The 20,101-nt window shown below is 38.1% G+C and overlaps 1 non-coding gene across 1 annotated transcript; it reads right to left on the reverse strand.

Annotated features, from left to right (window-relative positions):
• Positions 1–2,031: 2,031 nt before the first annotated feature.
• Positions 2,032–2,133, reverse strand: LOC112438709 (small nucleolar RNA U13). Its single transcript, XR_003027085.3, has one exon. It is a non-coding gene; the product is annotated as a small nucleolar RNA U13 (small nucleolar RNA).
• Between the last annotated feature and the right edge of the window lie 17,968 nt (positions 2,134–20,101).

Genomic DNA, 20,101 nt, shown 5'->3' on the forward strand with positions numbered 1-20,101 from the left:
ATAGATTTTTTTTTTCCCCAGAAAGAGATTGAGAACCCTTAAATAAAGATGTTAGTTGCTTAAGTACAATTCATACCATGAGCCTTAGTCTCTCCCTTCAGGAACAATCTATATGGTTTATCAGCTCAGGGCAGCCTTCCTCCTCTCCCAGCATGTTACTTTCATCTTCTTGTTCTGACTTTTCTCTAACTGGCTTTCATTGTCTTTTTTATGAAACTAAAAACATCCTGCAGTCCCTTCGAACCTGTTACATGACAGAGGAGAGCTCTGTGGCTTGGCCGGGGAACAGTTAAGCAGAGCAGAGAAACAATGCCACCATCAAATATCGCCCAAGGTCCCATTAATAAGGGTTGTTCTCCAGACCCGACAGGACCAAAAAGCAGGGTTGCATTTGTGTTATTTCTGCTCCCTTAGCTTCTCTACAAGTTTGATACCATGGAAATAATTGAGGAAGACCTAAAAACCAGGTGCTCCGGCTTCGTGTGACTTTGAACAGTGGCAAGGTCTCTGGAGTTTTTTTTCCCTCTTATTGATAAAAGAATCAGTCAGGAAGAGGTTCAAGATCCTCTTCTAGCGCCAACAGTCATCTGTATGGAAGAAACCAATATTTTTACCTCTGCTTTTGACTTATCAGTGGAGTTGACCTGCAATTTCTGAATATGGCAAATGGGAATATGGGGAAAATCATATGAAAGAATAGTCTATTCTTTTAGAGATGGTCTTTCAGCCTGAATCAGGAGAATAACGTCATTTCTTTTTCCATTACTTTCTGAGGAAGGAAAAGATGTTCACTCTTGTAACTCCAGTGCCTAAAACAGTGCTTGGACATAGCGTGTGTTCAACAAATATTACTTGAATTAATGAATTAATAAAATAAACTTAAATATCCAAGAAATCCAATATTTCTTAAAATTCAAGACTCTAATTAATATTTGAAAATCTTTGTTTTTGTCCATGTGCTAAGTACATGTCTGTGATACTCCATGGTCCCCATACCCCACCCTCCAATTGAGTTTCCATAGGACCTGAGGTCTCTTTGGCATAGTCAGATCTTGCTAGAATTTAAGGCTGTGTTAGTTAACAAAAATATAATAACTTGAAGCATGAGGAAAAGTCTCATCAGAGACACAAACAGACAATGCACAGGAAAAGAAGTGAGAATTATACTTAACCCTGGGAAAAGATGCTCAACATCATTCACTTATAAGTGTAAATTGAAACTTCACTAGATACAATTTCCCACCAGTAAGATTGGCAAAAATCCAAAATTTGGACCACATACTTTATTGGTGAGGCTAGGGTGAAACAAACACTCTTCTACATTGCTGGTAGGAATAAAAGATGGCATCATGATGATGGAGGGGAATAGGGGGAAATTTAGCAAAATTATATGTGCATCTACCATTTGACTCGGCAATCATACTGAAATTTATCTTTTAGAAATCTAGATTTTAGAACACTATCCCAAAGCCACAGTAGCAAAAATATGATAAAAGATGTATGTATAAGGTACTGTTACAGCATTATTTGTAATAACAAAAGACTGGCATCAATCAGAATTGATAGCACAATAGTTAAATAAACAATGCTTCAGTCACATAATGATACACTGCAGTGTAAAATGGGGATTATCTCTATACAGTAAGTGATCTCTAGGGTATATTGTTAAATGAGAAAAGCAAAGTGAAGAAAAATATGTGTAGTAAGCTACCATTTACATATAAAAGAAAGAGTAGAACCTATCTACCTATCTCTGTAGGTATGCATTTGCTTACATTATAAAAACCAATAAGGGAATAAAAACTATTTTTAAATAGCTGTATAGAAGAGGAGAGGGAGGAATATCTTTGAATATTCCAAAGATTTGTCTTTAGAAACATAAATTATTTTTTAATTATAAAACAAAATTAAATAAATACATAATCCCCCAAAGCAAAAATAAAATGTGATTATATTTGTGTAGCCAGTAAACACCATTATGAAACAAAGAAAAATAATTTCAAATGACTTTATTTATTTTATATTTTTTCATGTCAGATGGGTAATGTGCCCATGCTGTAATAAGGTTCGAGGGTGGCACATCCCACACATGCACATGCAAACTCAATCATCACACTTAAGCTACAAAAGCAACCTCGAGTGACTTTTTTTTTTTTTTTTTTTTGAGAGCATGTATCTGAACTTGGCTCACTGGAGCTTCCACCTCCTGGGCTCAAGCAATCCTCCCACCTCAGCCTTCCAAATAGCTTAGACCACAGGCGCGTGCCACCATGCTCAGCTAAGTTTTTTAGCTTTTTGTAGACACAATCTCTCACTATATTGCCCAGGCTGGTCTCAAACTCCTGGTCTCAAATGATCTTCCTGCCTTGGCCTCCCGAAGTACTGGGATTACAGGAATGAGCCATCACGCCCAGCCTTCACATGACTTTAAAACAGCAATTTGGCCATATATTCCCATTGAGATCAATCCTAAGGACAAAAAGAACAACAAACACAAAAACAAAACCTTGACCTGTTCTCAGTAGTCATATTGTTGGTGGTAGAGTTGGTATTGCTATTTTGAGACTACTGTGTTGTAGGATAAAGAAAAGTGATTATTTGGTTTCATTGAGAACTATATATTTTTGGTGTGGTTGAAAGGAGATACAGATGCAAGATTGATAAGTTTAAGTAGGAACCTGTAGACCTGTATTTCATTTGGAATATCTGCATGAAATCATGACATTTTTAATCTTAAAAATATATTTTCTAGTTCTGCCTGCTGAAGAAATCCAGACAGAGTTTCTGACTGTAGTCAGGGATCCCCAAGACCAAACTTAGGTTCAGTGATTCTCTAGAAAAATTGGCAGAACTCAGCAAATCTGCTGTACTCATGGTTACAGTCCATTACAATGAAAAGATACAGATTAAAATCAGCAATGGAAAAAGGCACATAGGGCAGATTGCAAGAAAGACAAGATACAAGCTTCCATTTTTCCTGTCCCAGTGGAGTCATATGGACAGCCTTAATTTTTCCCAGCAATGATGTGTAGCAGTGCATACAAGGTAGTGCCAACCACAGAAGCCTTTTTTTTTTTTTTTAAATCTGGGGTTAGTGATGTGGGCATGAATTTCCAAAGGTCAACTGATACTGCATGGCCCAAGGCATCTATCAAAAATCACATTGTTAGCATAGACTACCTGGTATGGTACTATAGACTACCTTCCAAGGTCCTAAAGAAACAGACATTCTTACCAGGAAAGACATCCCAAGGCCTTCAAAGTTATCTCCCAGGAGTTGGTCAAGGGCTAAACTTTCTGTGGAATGTACAGGGTTTGGGCAACCCATGCCTGCTGAGTTAATCCTTTGCTGCAAACTGACAGCAAGGCACCACTAGTACACAGATTGTGGTAAATACCATTGCCGACAAACAAAAATAGGGCTTTTTGGAGAAATGGCTGAATCCAGGTCTAAGGAAGGTGAGCCTAGAATATATTCAACTCAAACAACTCAACAGGAAAAAAACAAATAACTTCATTAAGTTATTTGTGAGCAAAGGACGTGAATAGACGTTTCTAAAAAGAAAACATACAAACAGCCAACAGGTATATGAAGAAAATGTCCAACATCACTAACAATCAGAGAAGTATAGATCAAAACCACAATGAGTTATCATCGTACCCCAGTTAGAATGGCTATTAAAAAGGAAAAATATAAAGGAATAAGGAAGCTATCAAAGATTATTAGAATTGTGTCACTAGGACTCAGATGTCAATCTAAATAAGTTTCCACTGGCCAAAAGACAGGATGACTTAAGCAATGATAATAAAGATAATTATTACAGTAAAAACTTTAAAACCACATATCCATTTTTATAATGATACTAAAATAACCACAACAACTCATTGGTGCCCTTTGGAAGATGCTAGGAATAACCCACATTATTAATTTAAAAATAGGTAAATAAAACATTTGTTCTCTCTTTCTTAAATGATTAGAAAAACCAGATATTTGATATGATGTGTTGGCAGAGGGGCTTCTCTTTGCAAAAGTATTTCCGCTGAAAAGAAAAAGAAAAAGAGAATGGGATAGAATTATAGTATCGTTATGTTTCAAAACCTACTGAAGTAGTGGATTTGGACAATGATCATCACCCTTAAAAAAGAAAACAACAGAGACTGTCCCTCCTATTAGAAATACAAACACCACCCGTAAAGGCCTGAGGTGGGGGAAAAATGTGACCAAGTATCTAGACGTAATTACCAGTTCATAAGTGATACAGGCCAGAGGAAAACATGTTAAATGATCTTTTAGGGCAGCCATGCAGTCAGCAAAATCAAGACTATAGGAAACTACAGTATAACTATGGAAAATTACAGAGCTTGTTTTATCACAAAATTTTTTAAGTTTGCAGAAAATGAAGGGGAAACCTACAGAATAAAAGAGACATATCAATAAATTAGAATATATGATACTTATTTGTATCTCAATCCAAACTATCAAAGTGTAAAACAAAAAGCAAAATCAAAATCATTTCTAAGACAAGTGAGAAAATGTGAAGACTGACTACTGAATAATATTAAGGTATTATTATAAATGGATTTTAGGTGTGTACTGAGATTGCCTGATTTTTTGGGTTTGTTTTTGTTCTTTTTAGTCCTTATCTTTCGAAGGCACAGACTGAAATCCTTATAAATTAAAATAATATGTTTGAAATTTGCTTCAAAATAATCTGGTGGGAGGTATAGGGAATGGGTGGGGGTATAGGTGAAACAAAATTTGCCATACTTGTATTGATAGCTGTTTAATCAGGGTGAGAGGTACACTAGATTCTTTATATGTTTTCTCTACTTTTGTATGTTTGAAACTTTCTACAATAAAAAGTTAAACCAACAAAAACAACAATAAAAACAAAAGCCCTATATCAAATAACAAGATGGCCCCAGCATTTTGATTGAAAAAAAGTATAGGGAATCTCCCTTCCTTCCTTCCTATCTTCCTCCCTTCCTCCCTCCCTCCCTCCCTTCCTTCCTTCCTCCATCCCTCCCTCCCTTCCTTCCTTCTTTTTTTCCTTCCACAAATATTTATCCATTATCTACTCTGTTCCAGGCAATGTAAAAACAGCAGTGAACAGCTATAGTAACCAAAACAGCATGGTATTGGTATAAAAATAGACACATAGACAAATGGAACAGAATGGATAACTGAGAAATAAAGCCATGTATTTACAGCCAACTGACCTTTTACAAAGCCAACAAGAACTTACATTGGAGAAAGGATACTCTCTTCAATAAATTGTGCTGGTAAAATTAGCCACATGCAGAAGAATGAAACTGGACTCCTAGCTCTCACCAGATACAAAAATCAATTCAAAATGGATTAAAGCCTTAAACATAAGACCTGAAACTATAAAAATACTAGAAGAAAACCTAGAGTAAACTCTAGGACATTGGTCTATGCAAAGAATTTATGACTAAGACCTCAAAAGCACAGGCAACAAAACCAAAAATAGACAAATGGGACCTAATTAAACTAAAAACTTTTTGCCCAGCAAAATAAATAATAAACAGAGTGAAGGGACAACTTGTTGAATGGGAGAAAATGTTTGCAAACTACCCATCTGACAGGGTACTAATATCCAGAATATAAAAAGAACTCAAACAACTCAACAGAAAAAACAACTCCATTAAAAAGCAAGCAAAGAATGTGAATAGCTATTTCTTAAAATAAGGCATACAAATGCTCAACAGGTATATGAAAAAAATGTTCAATATCACTATCAGAGAAATGCAAATCAAAACCACAATGAGATATCATCATACCCCATAACCCTTTTTATAATGGCTACTATTAAAATGACAAAAAATAATGGATGCTGCTGAGTATGTGGAGAAAAGGGAATTCTTACACATTGTTGGTGGGAATGCAAACTAATACAGCCACTATGGAAAACAGCATGGAGATTTCTCAGGAAACTAAAAATAGATTGACCCAGCAATCCCACTACTGGGTACCTACCCAAAGGAAAAGAAATCAATATATCAAGGAGATACCTGCACTCACATGTTTATTGCAGCACTATTTACAATAGCAAAGATATGAAATCAACCTAAGTGTCCATCAGCAGATGAATGGATAAGGAAAATGTGGTATATATACATGATGGAGTACTATTCGGCCATAAAAAAGAATGAAATCACGTCATGTACAGAACACTGATGGAACTGGAGGTCATTACCTTAAGTGAAATAAACCAGACACAAAAAGACAAATATCACATATTCTCACTTAAATGTGGGAGCTAAAATATTTGATTATGTGGAGACAGAGAATAGAAAGATAACAGGAAGGGTGAGTTGAGGGTAGGCAAAGTTGAAGAGAAGTGGGCTAAAGCACACAACTGTACACTTATATAGAAATAATAAATTTAATGTTTGATAGCAGAGTAGGGAGACTACAGTTAATAAAAACGTATTATACTCAGGTGATGGACACCCTAAATACCTTGACTTGGTCACTACGCATTATATATATGTAATAAAATTTCACATGTACGCCATAAATTTGTCCAAATTAAAAAAAAAGCAGTGAACAAAGAGAAAGACAAATTTCTTTTCCCTGTGGTGGGAAAAGGTAATGCTAAAAAAAATGAATGAGTAAAACAAAGTATGTCCAATGCTTGTAACTACAATGGTGGATAATAAATCAGGCCAGGGGGCTACAGAATGTGGAAAACTGCTATTTTGAAGAAGGGGTCAAGACCTCATTGAGAAGGTGACATTTGGGTCAACACCTGAGGAAGGTGAGGAGAGAGGTATGCAGATATCTACAGGAAGAGCATTCTGGGCAGATGAACCACCTAGGGCAAAGGCCTTGAGGCAGAAGTGTGCTTGGAGTATTTAAGGAAGAGTAAGGAGGACAGTGTGGCTGCAGCAGATGGAGCAGAGGTGTGTGGGAAGCAAGGCCAGGGAGATAGTGCAGGGTCTTAGCGGCTAGAGAAAGGACTTTGACTCTGAACTTTGACATGACTTAAGATGAAGAACCAGTACAGGTTTGTTTGTTTTTAAGCAGCTTTATTGAAGTATGCATTAATTTCCTGGAGCCGCCAAATAAATTGCCATCAATGTGTAGCTTAAAACAGTAGAAATTTATTCTTTCACAGTTCTGGCAGCAATAAGTCTGAAATTGGGATATCTGGAAGCTGAGCTCTGGGGAACTATAAAATTTTGAGAAAGGGAGATAATGAAAGAGCAGCTAAGACTGAGGAGCAACCAGTAAGGCAAGAGAGGACCAAGAGGATGCGTGGTCCTAGAAGCCAAGTGAAGAAACTGTTTCAACTGTGTCTACAAAATATTGCTTATAGGTCAATTAAGTTGAGGACTGAGACTTGGACCATTCGATTTAGCAATGTGGAAGTCACTGGTGGCCTTGATAAGAGTAATTACAGTTAAGTGACATGGACAAATGCCTGATTGAGTTCAAGAGACAATGGGAGGAGAGAAATTGAGGACAGGAAGAAAAGATAATTCTTTTGAGAAGCTTTGCTCCAAAAGGGAGCCGATAATGAAGCAGTAGACAGAGAGGGGCTCAAGGGTTATTTTTATTTTTAATGAGAGAACTAATTGTACAGTGATGGGAATGATCCAATTGGGAGGGAACCATTAATGATGCCAAAGAGGGGAGAACTGCTGGTTCAACACTCTGAGTCTGGGATAAGATTTAGAGAAGAGGAGAGTTATTGGCCTTAAGAGGAGCACCAACAAGTTATTCATTCTAACAGGCAGGGTTGAGGATGGAGTCGGGGACACAGCATATGGTGGTGAGAGCTTATAGAAGTTCTCTTCCTCAGTGAAGTGTGAAGCTAAAAGTGAGGATGGGAAGGAGATGTTGGCATTTTAAGGAAAGAAGAGAAGGTATGAAAGAGTCATCTAAAAGAAGAGTTAGCAAGTGAGTGGACTAGGAAAAGAAAAGCATGACTTGAGAGGCAGTGGATGAGGGAAATGCAGTAGTGTTAAGGGCCTCATTGAGGGTGGTGGTCATGAATTCACAGTGAGACCAGGTAGCATGGCAGTGTGCTTTTCTTCAGCGTTATTCAGATGTGTAGGTGTTGGTGTGAAGTAGGCAGAGAGTTGTGTTTAGCAAGGCTTTAGATTGTGCCACACAATTATTTAGTAAGGGAAGTGGGAATGTATACCAGGGAGGTATCATAACACTTGATTGTGGACTTTGAACATGGTAAGGGTCAAAATGTGAACAAAAGAATTGTATGACACAGGAAAAAATATGATTAAATTAATGAGTTGTAGGTCCCATTAAACCTACAAGTTCAAAAATAGGAGAATTGTTTAACTTGGGGTGCCAGAATTTATGAGCTAAAAATGGAGGTGGTGAGCAGAGAGTATAATGTTGAAATGGAAGGTGTGGAATTGTGATATTGGTATATGTCTAAGAAAGTGGACAGTAGAAGCAGGGTGAAAGGCAAATTCCTGAGGAGAGGATGTCAAAGAACCAAGACATCTGATCCATGAGAAGATCATCTCATGGACACTGAACTCTCCAAGAACTAAGGCAGAAGTAGTGTTGGAGAGTGTGACAGAGCTCAGAGCTAAAATAATCAAAGAATGAGTGGGAGTGATCTGGTGGAGTAGATGACAGCAACAATGAGGAAGAGTGGTGACATAACTTGTCAACCTGACCTTCCCCTGAAGTAAGTCATAAGACCCTCATGTGAGAGGTGCCCTTCCTGTACCTGGAGGAAAAGGAAAGGAACATCCTTATCTCTGAAGATCAAGAGATGCCAAAAAGCATATGAACAGGCAGGCCTCGCTAAGTTTCTCCCAGTTCATTACCATTAGACCATACCAATTCATCCTATTGTATTTCTCCATGACTATCCATTCTTTATGAAATCTATGAAAAAAAACACTTAGGTTTAACTGTTTATTCAGGTCTTTATTTATCAAGGCTCCCATGTCACATAGAATTTATAAATGTGTATGCTTTTCTCTTGTTAATCTGTTTTTGTTACAGGATCTCAGCCATGAACCTAAGATGGGTAGAAGGACAGATATCCTCCCCACCTCACATAACAATTTCCATTTTTTCAAAGAAGGAATAAAGAATATATGACTGTATGCCTGATTGTTATAGTTCTATAGGTGTATAATACTTTGGAAAAATAACCAACAACTGGCCACATTGATGTCCTGGGGAAAGGAATTAAGTACATGGGGACAATGGTGTCATCCCTAGGGGTTACCATGTATCCCTGGTAACTTTTGAATTTGAGCTACATACATACAATGCCAATTACAAATAGTAATGGTGATATTAATTTAAAAGGATGTCTTTTTGTTTTCAAGTTGGGGAGACAAAATATACATACACTTCTTATTATAAAATGGAAAGTGTTTAGTGTCCTAAGAGAGGCAGAGATGAGATTGCATTCCAGACTTGGCTAGAAAGTCAGGGCTGGTGGAAATTTAGGTACAAGTGTGAGTTTGTATTTTGTTTAAATATACTTCAATGGAACTGGAATGAATGCCCCAGTCTCCAAGTTCAGGTCATGTTCAGCAGTGCTTTAGCCTCCAACAAGTTTTTTGGGTAAAAGCAGGTGCCAGAAAATATGTAAAGTTCCATAAGGGTGCTGCTAGCATCTGGTAAAAGTCAAGGGTTTAATATTACTAGTTAAAAGCTTTTTAAACACTCATCACCTTCTTTTGTGATCTGTTCCAGTGTTGAAGTAGCTGTGCTTAACACCATTGTGTGCCAGCGGGAGACAGAAAATGCATGTTATTTTTAGCAAAGTCTAGTGCAAATGGTGGATGCTCTTTGGACTCTGCTGGCAGATTTGATTCTTAGCTCCTGGAAAGCCAAATTTATTTAAATTGCCATCCTTGTCTGTCGTCTCAAAGAGTGAAATGAACTTTTCCAGTTCCTCAAACTGTGATGTGGTGGGTGAATAAAATCCCAAGGTGGCATCCAACTAGGACTGGATTGAACGTTTCTTTCTTTTTTATTTTTATTTTTTTTTAAAGCTAAGTAAGGACACAGAGTTTCAGCTCAGCAGCTGATAAAGACAACTGATTTACTGGAAAAGCACACAGAACTCTTCCACCTTTATTTTCTAAAACAGGAAAATTCTCAGGCAACTCATTAACTCTAGCTCTTCCCAAATCAACTGTCTTAAAGATTAAGATACCCTAACTTGAGAGAAAGAAAACTCTATACTTCAATATTTTACTGCCCAAGTCACCAAAAAGCCTCTCATAAAATTTCTCTTTATTATTAATTAAAGAGACAGGGTCTTACTATGTTGCCCAGACTGGACTCGGACTCCTGGGCTCAAGCAATCCTCCTGAGTAGCTGGGACTACAGGTGAGCACCACTTTTCTTCCTTGAATCTATTAATATGGCAAATAACATTTATAGATTTTTGAATGCTAAATCATCTTGCTCTCCTGAAGAAACTCAACTTGGACCTGACTTTTTTAATATATTGAAACACTCTATTCCTTGTAAGTTTAGAATTCAGCTGAAACTCTGTGGCTTTGGCATTTTATTCTTTAGAATACTTTAAACTATTGCTTCAATTTCTCTGTTTCAGGAAATATAGGCTTTCTTTCTTCCTGAGACACTTCCAGTGAATTATATTTTTCGGGGAATTTGTTTCCAATTCATCCAAGTTCCCAAATTTATTGGTATGGAAAGTTCATATTATTATTTTATGTCCTTAACCCCTGCTGGTCTGAACTTAATGTCCCCTTTTGGAACATAATGTTGTTTGTGCCTTCCCTCTTTTTGCTTGGTTTATCTCACCAGAGTTTTATCTATTTTAATATTTTTCAAAGAGCCAACTTGGGCTTTGTTGAACCTATTATATCTTTTCTATTTCATTGATGCTTTCTTTTTGTTATCACCTTCCTTCTATATTTAATGGGCTTATTCTTTTTCTAACTTCTTAAGTTGGTATTTAATTGTTGAATTTTCAGCCCTTCTTTACTTGCAATATAAGTATTTTCTCAATACTTCTATATTCTAATATGTAGTGTTTGATTATTGTACAGTTGTTATGAAGAATTTTTACTATCATTTAGTCATAAGAAGGTTTTAGAATCCATTATTTCTTTCAGACTTACAGGTTTTAAATGTTATTAAAAAATTTTATTGATAGATGAATAGTGGAGAAAGAACATGACTGTATGTCAACTTCTTGAAATTTATTGAGATTTAATTTATGGTTTGGTCAATTATTGTTTTTTGAAAAAGTTGCATGTCTGTTTGAAATGAATGTGATTGACAAATTGTCCATTAGATCAAATTTGTTAGTTTAAAATTTCAAATATTCCATATATTTACTGGGTTTTGGTATGCTTGACTTATCAATAATAGACTTGTGTTTAAATCTTTTGGCATGATGATGGATTTGTCTGTTTTTCCTTGTATTCTATTAGTTTCCATTTTGCATTTGTTGAAATTATTATAATAGGTGTATAAAAGGAAACATCATTGAATTAACCAGGAAATATAAAAATGTTGAGTATTTTATATTTCCTGGTTAATGCAATGATTTTTATACTAAACATTCTTTTATTTGATATTAATATAATTATGACAGGATTGGTATTTCTCTGTTTATCTATTTTTAAACTTTTATTTTAGGTTCAGTATATATATTTTTTATCCTTTTTCTTTTTTCTTTTCTTTCTTTTTTCTTTTTTTAAAGACTGAGTCTTGCACTGTTGCCCAGCCTGGAGTGCAGTGGTGCTATCTCAGTTCACTGCAACCTCTGCCTCCCAGGTTCAAGTGATTCTCCTTGTCTCAGCCTCCTAAGTAGCTGGGATTACAGGCACCCGCCATCAGGCCCAGCTCATTTTTTTTGTATTTTTACTAGAGATGGATTTCACTATGTTGCCCAGGCTGGTCTCAAACTCCTGACCTCGTGATCCTCCCGCCTCAGCCTCCCAAAGTGCTGGGATTACAGGGGTGAACCACTGCGCCCAGCCTATCCTTTTATTTTTCATCTTTCTGTAGCAATTAGCTTCAGGTGTAAATCTTATAAGCAGCATGTTACTGGATTTTTAAAAACTCAGAATGGCAAACTTTTAACTGGTGAGTTTAGTCAATTTATATTTATTTTAAGTATTGATATGTTGCATTAGATTTTACCATTTTACTTTATACTATTTTCCTTGTTCCCCAACCCCATGTTTTTCTTTTTTTTCCCTTGCCTCCAGAGGTATGAGTTAATTTTATTGTTGTTGATTGCATTTTTCCTTATTCCAATTGTTTTCTATTGGTTTGGAATTATTTACTTTATTTATATTCTCTTAATGGCTACCTCTGAAATTTTGCCACACCTATTTGACTTAATCATATCGAGTGTAAAATAATATATTAATTTCTTAATAAACCATTCAATAACTTAGAATACCTTAATTTCATTTAACTCTCCTTCAGACTTACATGTTATTATAGATCCAGTATTTTAGTCCCATCCTTTTATAACCTCACAAGTTAATAAATATACTAATAATTACAATTTTTATACAAACAATATTTGTCTAGATTTGCACGTTTGCCATTTTATCTCCTTCCTATCTCATCATGCATCTCAGACTGTCCTTCTAGGATAACTTCAGAAGTCCTTTATTATTAGTTCAATTGGTGGCAACAGATTTTTAAATGTATAAATGTATTTATTTGATCCTCTTTTTTCAAAGATAATTTATTGGGTACCCAATTCTAGTTTGATAATGATTTTCTCTCAACATTTTGGAGATATTATTTCACATCTCCTGACTGCCTTTGCTGCTGCCAGAGTTTTCTGTCATTGTCCCTTTGTAGGTGATATTTTTCTGTGGCTGCTTTTGAAGTCTACTCTGGTGTTCATGAATTTTCCCTTCAATATCTTTGGGATAGGTTTTTATATTTATCTTGAGGATTCATGTTTTTCATTATTTCTTACAATTTTCAGCCATTATCTCTTTAAATATAGCCTCTCATCCGTCTCTCTATTCTTAAACCTCATCTTTTTCCTTCATATCTCTTAACATCTCTTTCTTATGTTCCATTCCAGTCTCTTTTTTCTACGTTTCTTCAGAACTATTTTCCAACGCAGTAATTTTCTTTTCAGTTGTGATTAACTTCCCATTGTGGGTTTTTTCACTTCAACAATTCTAATTTTTTTTTTTTTAGTGTGATTTTATTTTATTTTATTTTATTTTTTTAGTATTTATTGATCATTCTTGGGTGTTTCTCGGAGAGGAGGATTTGGCAGGGTCATAGGACAATAGCGGAGGGAAGGTCAGCAGATAAACATGTGAACAAGGGTCTCTGGTTTTCCTAGACAGAGGACCCTGCGCCTTCCGCAGTGTTTGTGTCCCTGGGTACTTGAGATTAGGGAGTGGTGATGACTCTTAACGAGCATGCTGCCTTCAAGCATCTGTTTAACAAAGCACATCTTGCACCGCCCTTAATCCGTTTAACCCTGAGTGGACACAGCACGTTTCAGAGAGCACGGGGTTGGGGGTAAGGTTATAGATTAACAGCATTCCAAGGCAGAAGAATTTTTCTTAGTACAGAACAAAATGGAGTCTCCCATGTCTACTTCTTTCTACACAGACACAGTGACAATCTGATCTCTCTTTCTTTTCCCCACATTTCCCCCTTTTCTATTCGACAAAACCGCCATCGTCATCATGGCCCGTTCTCAATGAGCTGTTGGGTACACCTCCTAGACGGGGTGGCGGCCGGGCAGAGGGGCTCCTCACTTCCCAGATGGGGTGGCTGGGCAGAGGTGCCCCCCACCTCCCAGATGGGGCAGTGGCCGGGCAGAGGCGCCCCCCACCTCCCTCCCAGATGGGGCGGCTGGCCGGGCTGGGGCTGCCCCCCATCTCCCTCCTGGACGGGGTGGCTGGCGGGGTGGGGGCTGCCCCCCACCTCCCGGACTGGGTGGCTGCTGGGTGGAGGGGCTCCTCACTTCTCAGACAGGGCGGCTGGGCAGAGATGCTCCTCACCTCCCAGATGGGGTGGTGGTCGGGCAGAGACACTCCTCAGTTCCCAGACAGGGTCACAGCCGGGCAGAGGCGCTCCTCACATCCCAGATGATGGGCGGCCAGGCAGAGACGCTCCTCACTTCCCAGACGGGGTGGCGGCCGGGCAGAGGCTGCAATCTCGGCACTTTGGGAGGCCAAGGCAGGCAGCTGGGAGGTGGAGGTTGTAGCAAGCTGAGATCACACCACTGCACTCCAGCCTGGGCAACATTGAGCACTGAGTGAGCGAGACTCCGTCTGCAATCCCGGCAACTCGGGAGGCCGAGGCAGGCATATCACTCGCGGTCAGGAGCTGGAGACCAGCCCGGCCAACACAGCGAAACCCCGTCTCCACCAAAAAATGCAAAAACCAGTCAGGTGTGGCAGCGCATGCCTGCAATCCCAGGCACTCTGCAGGCTGAGGCAGGAGAATCAGGCAGGGAGGTTGCAGTGAGCCGAGATGGCGGCAGTACAGTCCAGCCTCGGCTTTCACAACTTTGGTGGCATCAGAGGGAGACCGGGGAGACGGGAGAGGGGGAGGGGGAGGGAGTAATTTGTTTTATTTCTGGAAGTTCCTTTTGTTTCTTGTTCTTCAAATACATCTGCTTGCTCTTCTTTGTGAATGAGTCTTTTATGTAAACATTTCATGCATAGCTCTTTTATTTTCTACGTCTGACAATTTCAGTATCTGCAGTGGGTAACTGTTACTTGCTGATTCTACTCTCACAGTGTGTCACCTTTTTTAAGGCTTTGTTTAATGAGCTTACTGCTTGATTTTGATCTGTAGGAATCCTGGGAAACGAAAATGGACAAACATTTCTTAAGAGAGGATTGTTACCTGTTTCTGACAGTGTCCAAGGGTTGCCACCAACCTGATACAATTTCACCTCCCTGAGAGGCAGAAGTCTTAGGCTTAGGCTCTCTACTTTGCTGCTGACCCTAGGCTCAGACTAATGATAGCAGTGCTATTTGCACCTACCCCCAACTCCCAGGCCATCCCTTCCCAACTTCTAAGCTTCCTTAAAATTCCTTCAGTCCATCTACAGCGGTCAAAATGAGGCAGACATGCTTAGAGTGATGACCACTCACTCAAAAGAGGTCTACTTGAACTAGTGTACTGCTTCTAGGAGCACAACTCCCATATCCTCTTTAATCTCATTGTCATGAGTGAAGAGTCACAGAAACTCCTAGTCTGCTAACAATCGTAACCTTCCCATCCCTATCTGCTTTGACTCCACCAGGACCAACTTTCTTATGTTCTTTATCCTTGTATATATCAGTTACTACAAGAACTACCAGACTCCTAAGTCACTGCTCATCTCCCACACCCAAATCTCCCTAAGGTTCTGTCATCTCTACTGCAGCCTCTTCTCCTCACCAATTCCTGAACTCTTCTACCATACCCCCTACAACTTATGGTTCATTATCAGCAAAACTGCTTTAATTTCAACCATTTTTCTTTCTTTTCTTTTCTTTTCTTTTTTTTTTTTTTTTGTTGTTGTTGAAACACAGACTCACTTTATTGCCCAGGCTGGAGTGCAGTGGTGCAATCTCAGCTCATTGTAGCCTCAACCTCCCAGGCTCAAGTGATCCTCCCACCTTAGTCTCCCCAGTAGCTGGGACTACAGGCACATGCCACCATGCCTGGCTAATTTATGTATTTTTTGTAGAGATGGAGTTTTGCCATGTTGTCCAGGCTGGTCTTGAACTCCCGAGCTCAAGTGATCCGCCTGCCTCAGACTCCCAAAGTGCTGGGATTCCTGGCGTGAGCCGCCGTGCCCAGCCTCAAGCATTTTTCTGATTTCTCCCTTCATTTCCTTGCTAAAACTTAAATCTGGCTCTTTCCTGAGAGCAGTATTCCCTTGTAGCCTTCTCAAGTACTGGCTATTTTTCTTTCTCATACCTCTGTTACCACTGGGCCTGGAGGTGAGATAGTGCCTCCTTGTTTCTCACTGTTACTTTCTATCTTCCTTCTCTCTAAAACTCTCAGCTTTGATTTCCATGTCATCAGATTTTAACACCTATCACCCTCATTTTGATGTCACCTATCAACTCCTGGGTTAACCCCACCTCCACCCTCCATTTTCTCAATAATTTTGGCTCCTGGGATACTACCACTCTCTCCAAGTCTTAATTACTGGTAATTTCAATGTACATGGAGATGATTCTTCCAAAATCCTGACCTCTCATTTCTTTAGAGAAAAATTTTTTTCTATTTCCATAGGTTATTGGGAGAAGGTGGTGTTTGGTTACATGAGTAAATTCTTTAGTGGTGATCTGTGAGATTTTGGTGCACCCATCACCCGAGCAGAATATTCTGCACACAGTTTGTAGTCTTTTATCTATCACCCCCTTCCCACCCTTTCCCCCTGACTCCCCAAAGTGCATTGTGTCATTCTTACACCTTTGCATCCTCACAGCTTAGCTCCCACTTATTAGTGAGAACATATGATGTTTGGTTTTCCATTCCTGAGTTACTTCACTTAGAATAGTAGTCTCCAATCTCATCCAGTTCACTGCAAATGCCATTATTAATTCATTCCTTTTTATGGCTGAGTATTCCATTGTATATATATACACCACAGTTTCTTTATCCACTTGTTGATTATGGGCATTTGGGTTAGTTCCACATTTTTGCAATTGTGAATTATGCTGCTATAAACATGAGTGTGCAAGTATCTTTTTTGTATAATGACTTCTTTTCCTCTGAGTAGAAACCCAGTAGTGGGATTGCTGGATCAAGTGGTAGTTCTACTTTTAGTTCTTTAAGGAATCTCCACACTGTTTTCCATAGTGGTTCTACTAGTTTACATTCCCACCAGCAGTGTAGAAGTGTTCCCTGTTCACTGCATCCACGCCAACATCTATTATTTTTTGGTTTTTTTGATTATGGCCATTCTTGCAGGAGTAAGGTGGTATATAACATTATGGTTTTGATTTGTATTTCCCTGATCATTAGTGATGTTGAGCATTTTTTCATATATTTGTTGGCCATTTGTATATCTTCTTTTGAGAATTGTCTATTCATGTCCTTAGACCACTTTTTGATGGGATTTTTTTTCTTGCTAATTTGAGTTTGTTGTAGATTCTGGAAATTAGTCCTTTGTCAGATGTATAGATTGTGAAGATTTTCTCCCACTCTGTGTTTACTCTGCTGACTGTTCCTTTTGCCATGCAAAAGCTCTTTAGTTTAATTCCCAGCTATTTATCTTTGTTTTTATTGCATTTGCTTTTGGGTTCTTGGTCATGAAATCCTTGCCTAAGCCAGTATCTAGAAGGGTTTTTCCAATGTTCTCTTCTAGAATTTTTATAGTTTCAGGTCTTAGATTTAAGTCCTTGATCCACCTTGAGTTGATTTTTGTAAAAAGTGAGAGATGAGGATCCAGTTTAATTCCCCTACATGTGGCTTGCCAATTATCCCAGCACCATTTGTTGAATAGGGTGTCCTTTTCCCACTTTACGTTTTTGTTTGCTTTGTCAAAGATCAGTTGGCTGTAAGTATTTGGGTTTATTTCTGGATTCTCTATTCTGTTTCACTGCTGACTTCTCAGTTCCTTAAACGCCTCTCCTCCAACCATCTTGTTCTCTACCTCCCTCAGGAACTCATTCATAAAACAATACCCAGGTTATCTCACTGTCATTAACTGCGACCTTCTATAATCTTAATTTCATGCATTGCACTCTCTGACCACCAACCTCCTGTCTTTCTAGCTCACTCCTCCTGGTACCACAAAATCTCTATCTATCCTTCAATCTTACCTCCAATTCATTGATCTAGTCATCTTGATAATTTATTCATCTTCCTACCCAGTCTATATTTTTTACTGAGGTAAAATAGACATATGCAATTTATCATCTTTACCATAAGTGTACAGTTCAGTGGTAATAAATACATTTATATTCCTTTTGCTCCTTCATGTCCCCCATGCCCTTCCCCTTCCTGGCCTATGGTAACCACAAATCTACTATCTTCATCAGATCTGCTTTTTTAGCTTCCACGAGTGGGAACATGCAGTATTTGTCTGTGTTTGGCTTATTTCACTTAATGGCCTCCAGTTCCATTCATGTTGCTGCAAATGACATGATTTCATTCTCTTTTATGGCTGAATAATATTCCATTGTGTAGATACACCACTTCTTGTTTACTCATTTATCAATTCATGGCTATTTGGGTTGTATCCATTTTGGGGCTATTACAAGTAATGCTGCTATGAACAGTCATGTGCAAGTTTCTGTAGAAACATGCACAGAAATGGAATTGCTGGATCATATGGTCACTCTGTATTGAATTTTTTTAGGAATTGCCAAATTGTTTTCCATAGCAGCTGTACCATTTATATTCCCACCAGCAATGTATGAGGGTTCCAATTTCTTTACATCCTTACCAACACTTATTTTCCTTTTTTTGATGATAGTCATCCTAGTGAGTATGAAGTAGTATCTTTTTTGTTTTGATATGCATATGCTAATGATTAATGAATGATGTTGCACATCTTTTTGTATGCTTATTGGCCATTTGTATTTCTTCTTTGGAACAGATATTTGAAATATCTTTTCAAATCTTTTGCCTATTTAGAAACCGGGTCGTCTTTTTTATTGTTAAGAGTTCTTTATTACTCTGTATACTAGACCTTTATCAGATAAATGATTTGTAAATACTTTCTCCCATTCTGTGTGTTGTCTTTTTCACTTTCTTGATAGTATCTTTTAACACACAAGTCTGCTTTTTAGGACTTAGTTTTGATATATTCCAAATTATTTTTTCTTGTTTGTTCTTTTGGTGTCCTATTAAGAGACTGTTTCCTCATCTAAGGTCATGAAGATTTACACTTGTATTTTCTTCCTCTAACAGTTGTATAATTTTAGCTCTTACATTAGGTCTTTAATCCATTTTGAACTAATTTTTGTGTTAGGTAGGGTCCCTGTCTTAGTCCATTTGTACTACTATAACAAAATACGTGAGACTGAATAATTTATAAAGAACTGAAATTTATTTCCCATGGTTCTAGAGATTGGGAAATTCAAGATGAAGGTGGTGGCAGAATTGGTATCTGGTGAGGGCTGCTCTCTGCTTCCAAGATGGCACGTTGTTGCTGCATCCTTTGGAGGGAACACTGTGTCCCCACATAGTGGAAGGGACAGAAGAACAAGAGTGTGCTTCCTTCAACCTTGAGCCTTTTTACAAGGGTGCTGATCCATTCATGAAGGCTCTGCTCGAAGGCCTCCAAAAGGCTACACCTCTTAATACTGTAGCACTGGGGATTAAGTTTCAACATGAATTTTGAAGTGACATCATCATTCAAACCATAGCATATCTAAATTCATTATTTTGCATGTGGATATCCAGTTGCCCTAGAACCAACTGTTTTAAAGACTATTCTTCCCTCCATTGAATGGTCTTGGCACAGATACATGAGTTTATTTCTGGAATAGACTCTCAATTCTATTCCAATGATTTACATACATCTCTCCTCATACTTAAGACCACTTTTATTAATGCACTGTAATTGTTTACTTCCCCCACTAAACTGTGAGTTCCTTGAGATCAGGAGCCACATCTTTATTCATCTTAGTATTTTTAACTCAGCATTTAACAGACTCTCAAAACATGTTCACTGAACAAATCAAACTAACCACTTAGTTTTGAGGAAAAGAATGGGAATGGAGTCTACAATAAAGATGGTTCCCTTTCCCATGTAGTACTTTACCTTATGAAGTGGCTTTGAAATTCTGACATCCCTTCTCCGTTACTCAAATTGGCAATTATTGATTCTAACATGTAGTGAACACCTTCTCATATAGAAATATGGGTACCACAAAGTTTGCAATTGAGAAAGAGAGATGTCATGAACCAAAATAGCTGTAATTAAAAACCGTTAAATGTTATAATAAAAAGGAAATACTACTGGAGTTAGAGGGGGCAGAAATCACTGTCAACCAGGATATCCATGAGTATACCAATCGCTCACCTAGTCTTCCTGAAGGGCAATTAATACTTCAAATTCAATGCCAAAAGGTTTTTTTTTTTTTAAAGAGGAGACAGGGTTTGAATTTTACTAATAATATGGTTTGGGAATTTTGATTATCT

The sequence above is a fragment of the Pan paniscus genome, chromosome 1 (assembly GCF_029289425.2).
Source record: "Pan paniscus chromosome 1, NHGRI_mPanPan1-v2.0_pri, whole genome shotgun sequence".
Taxonomy (NCBI): domain Eukaryota; kingdom Metazoa; phylum Chordata; class Mammalia; order Primates; family Hominidae; genus Pan; species Pan paniscus.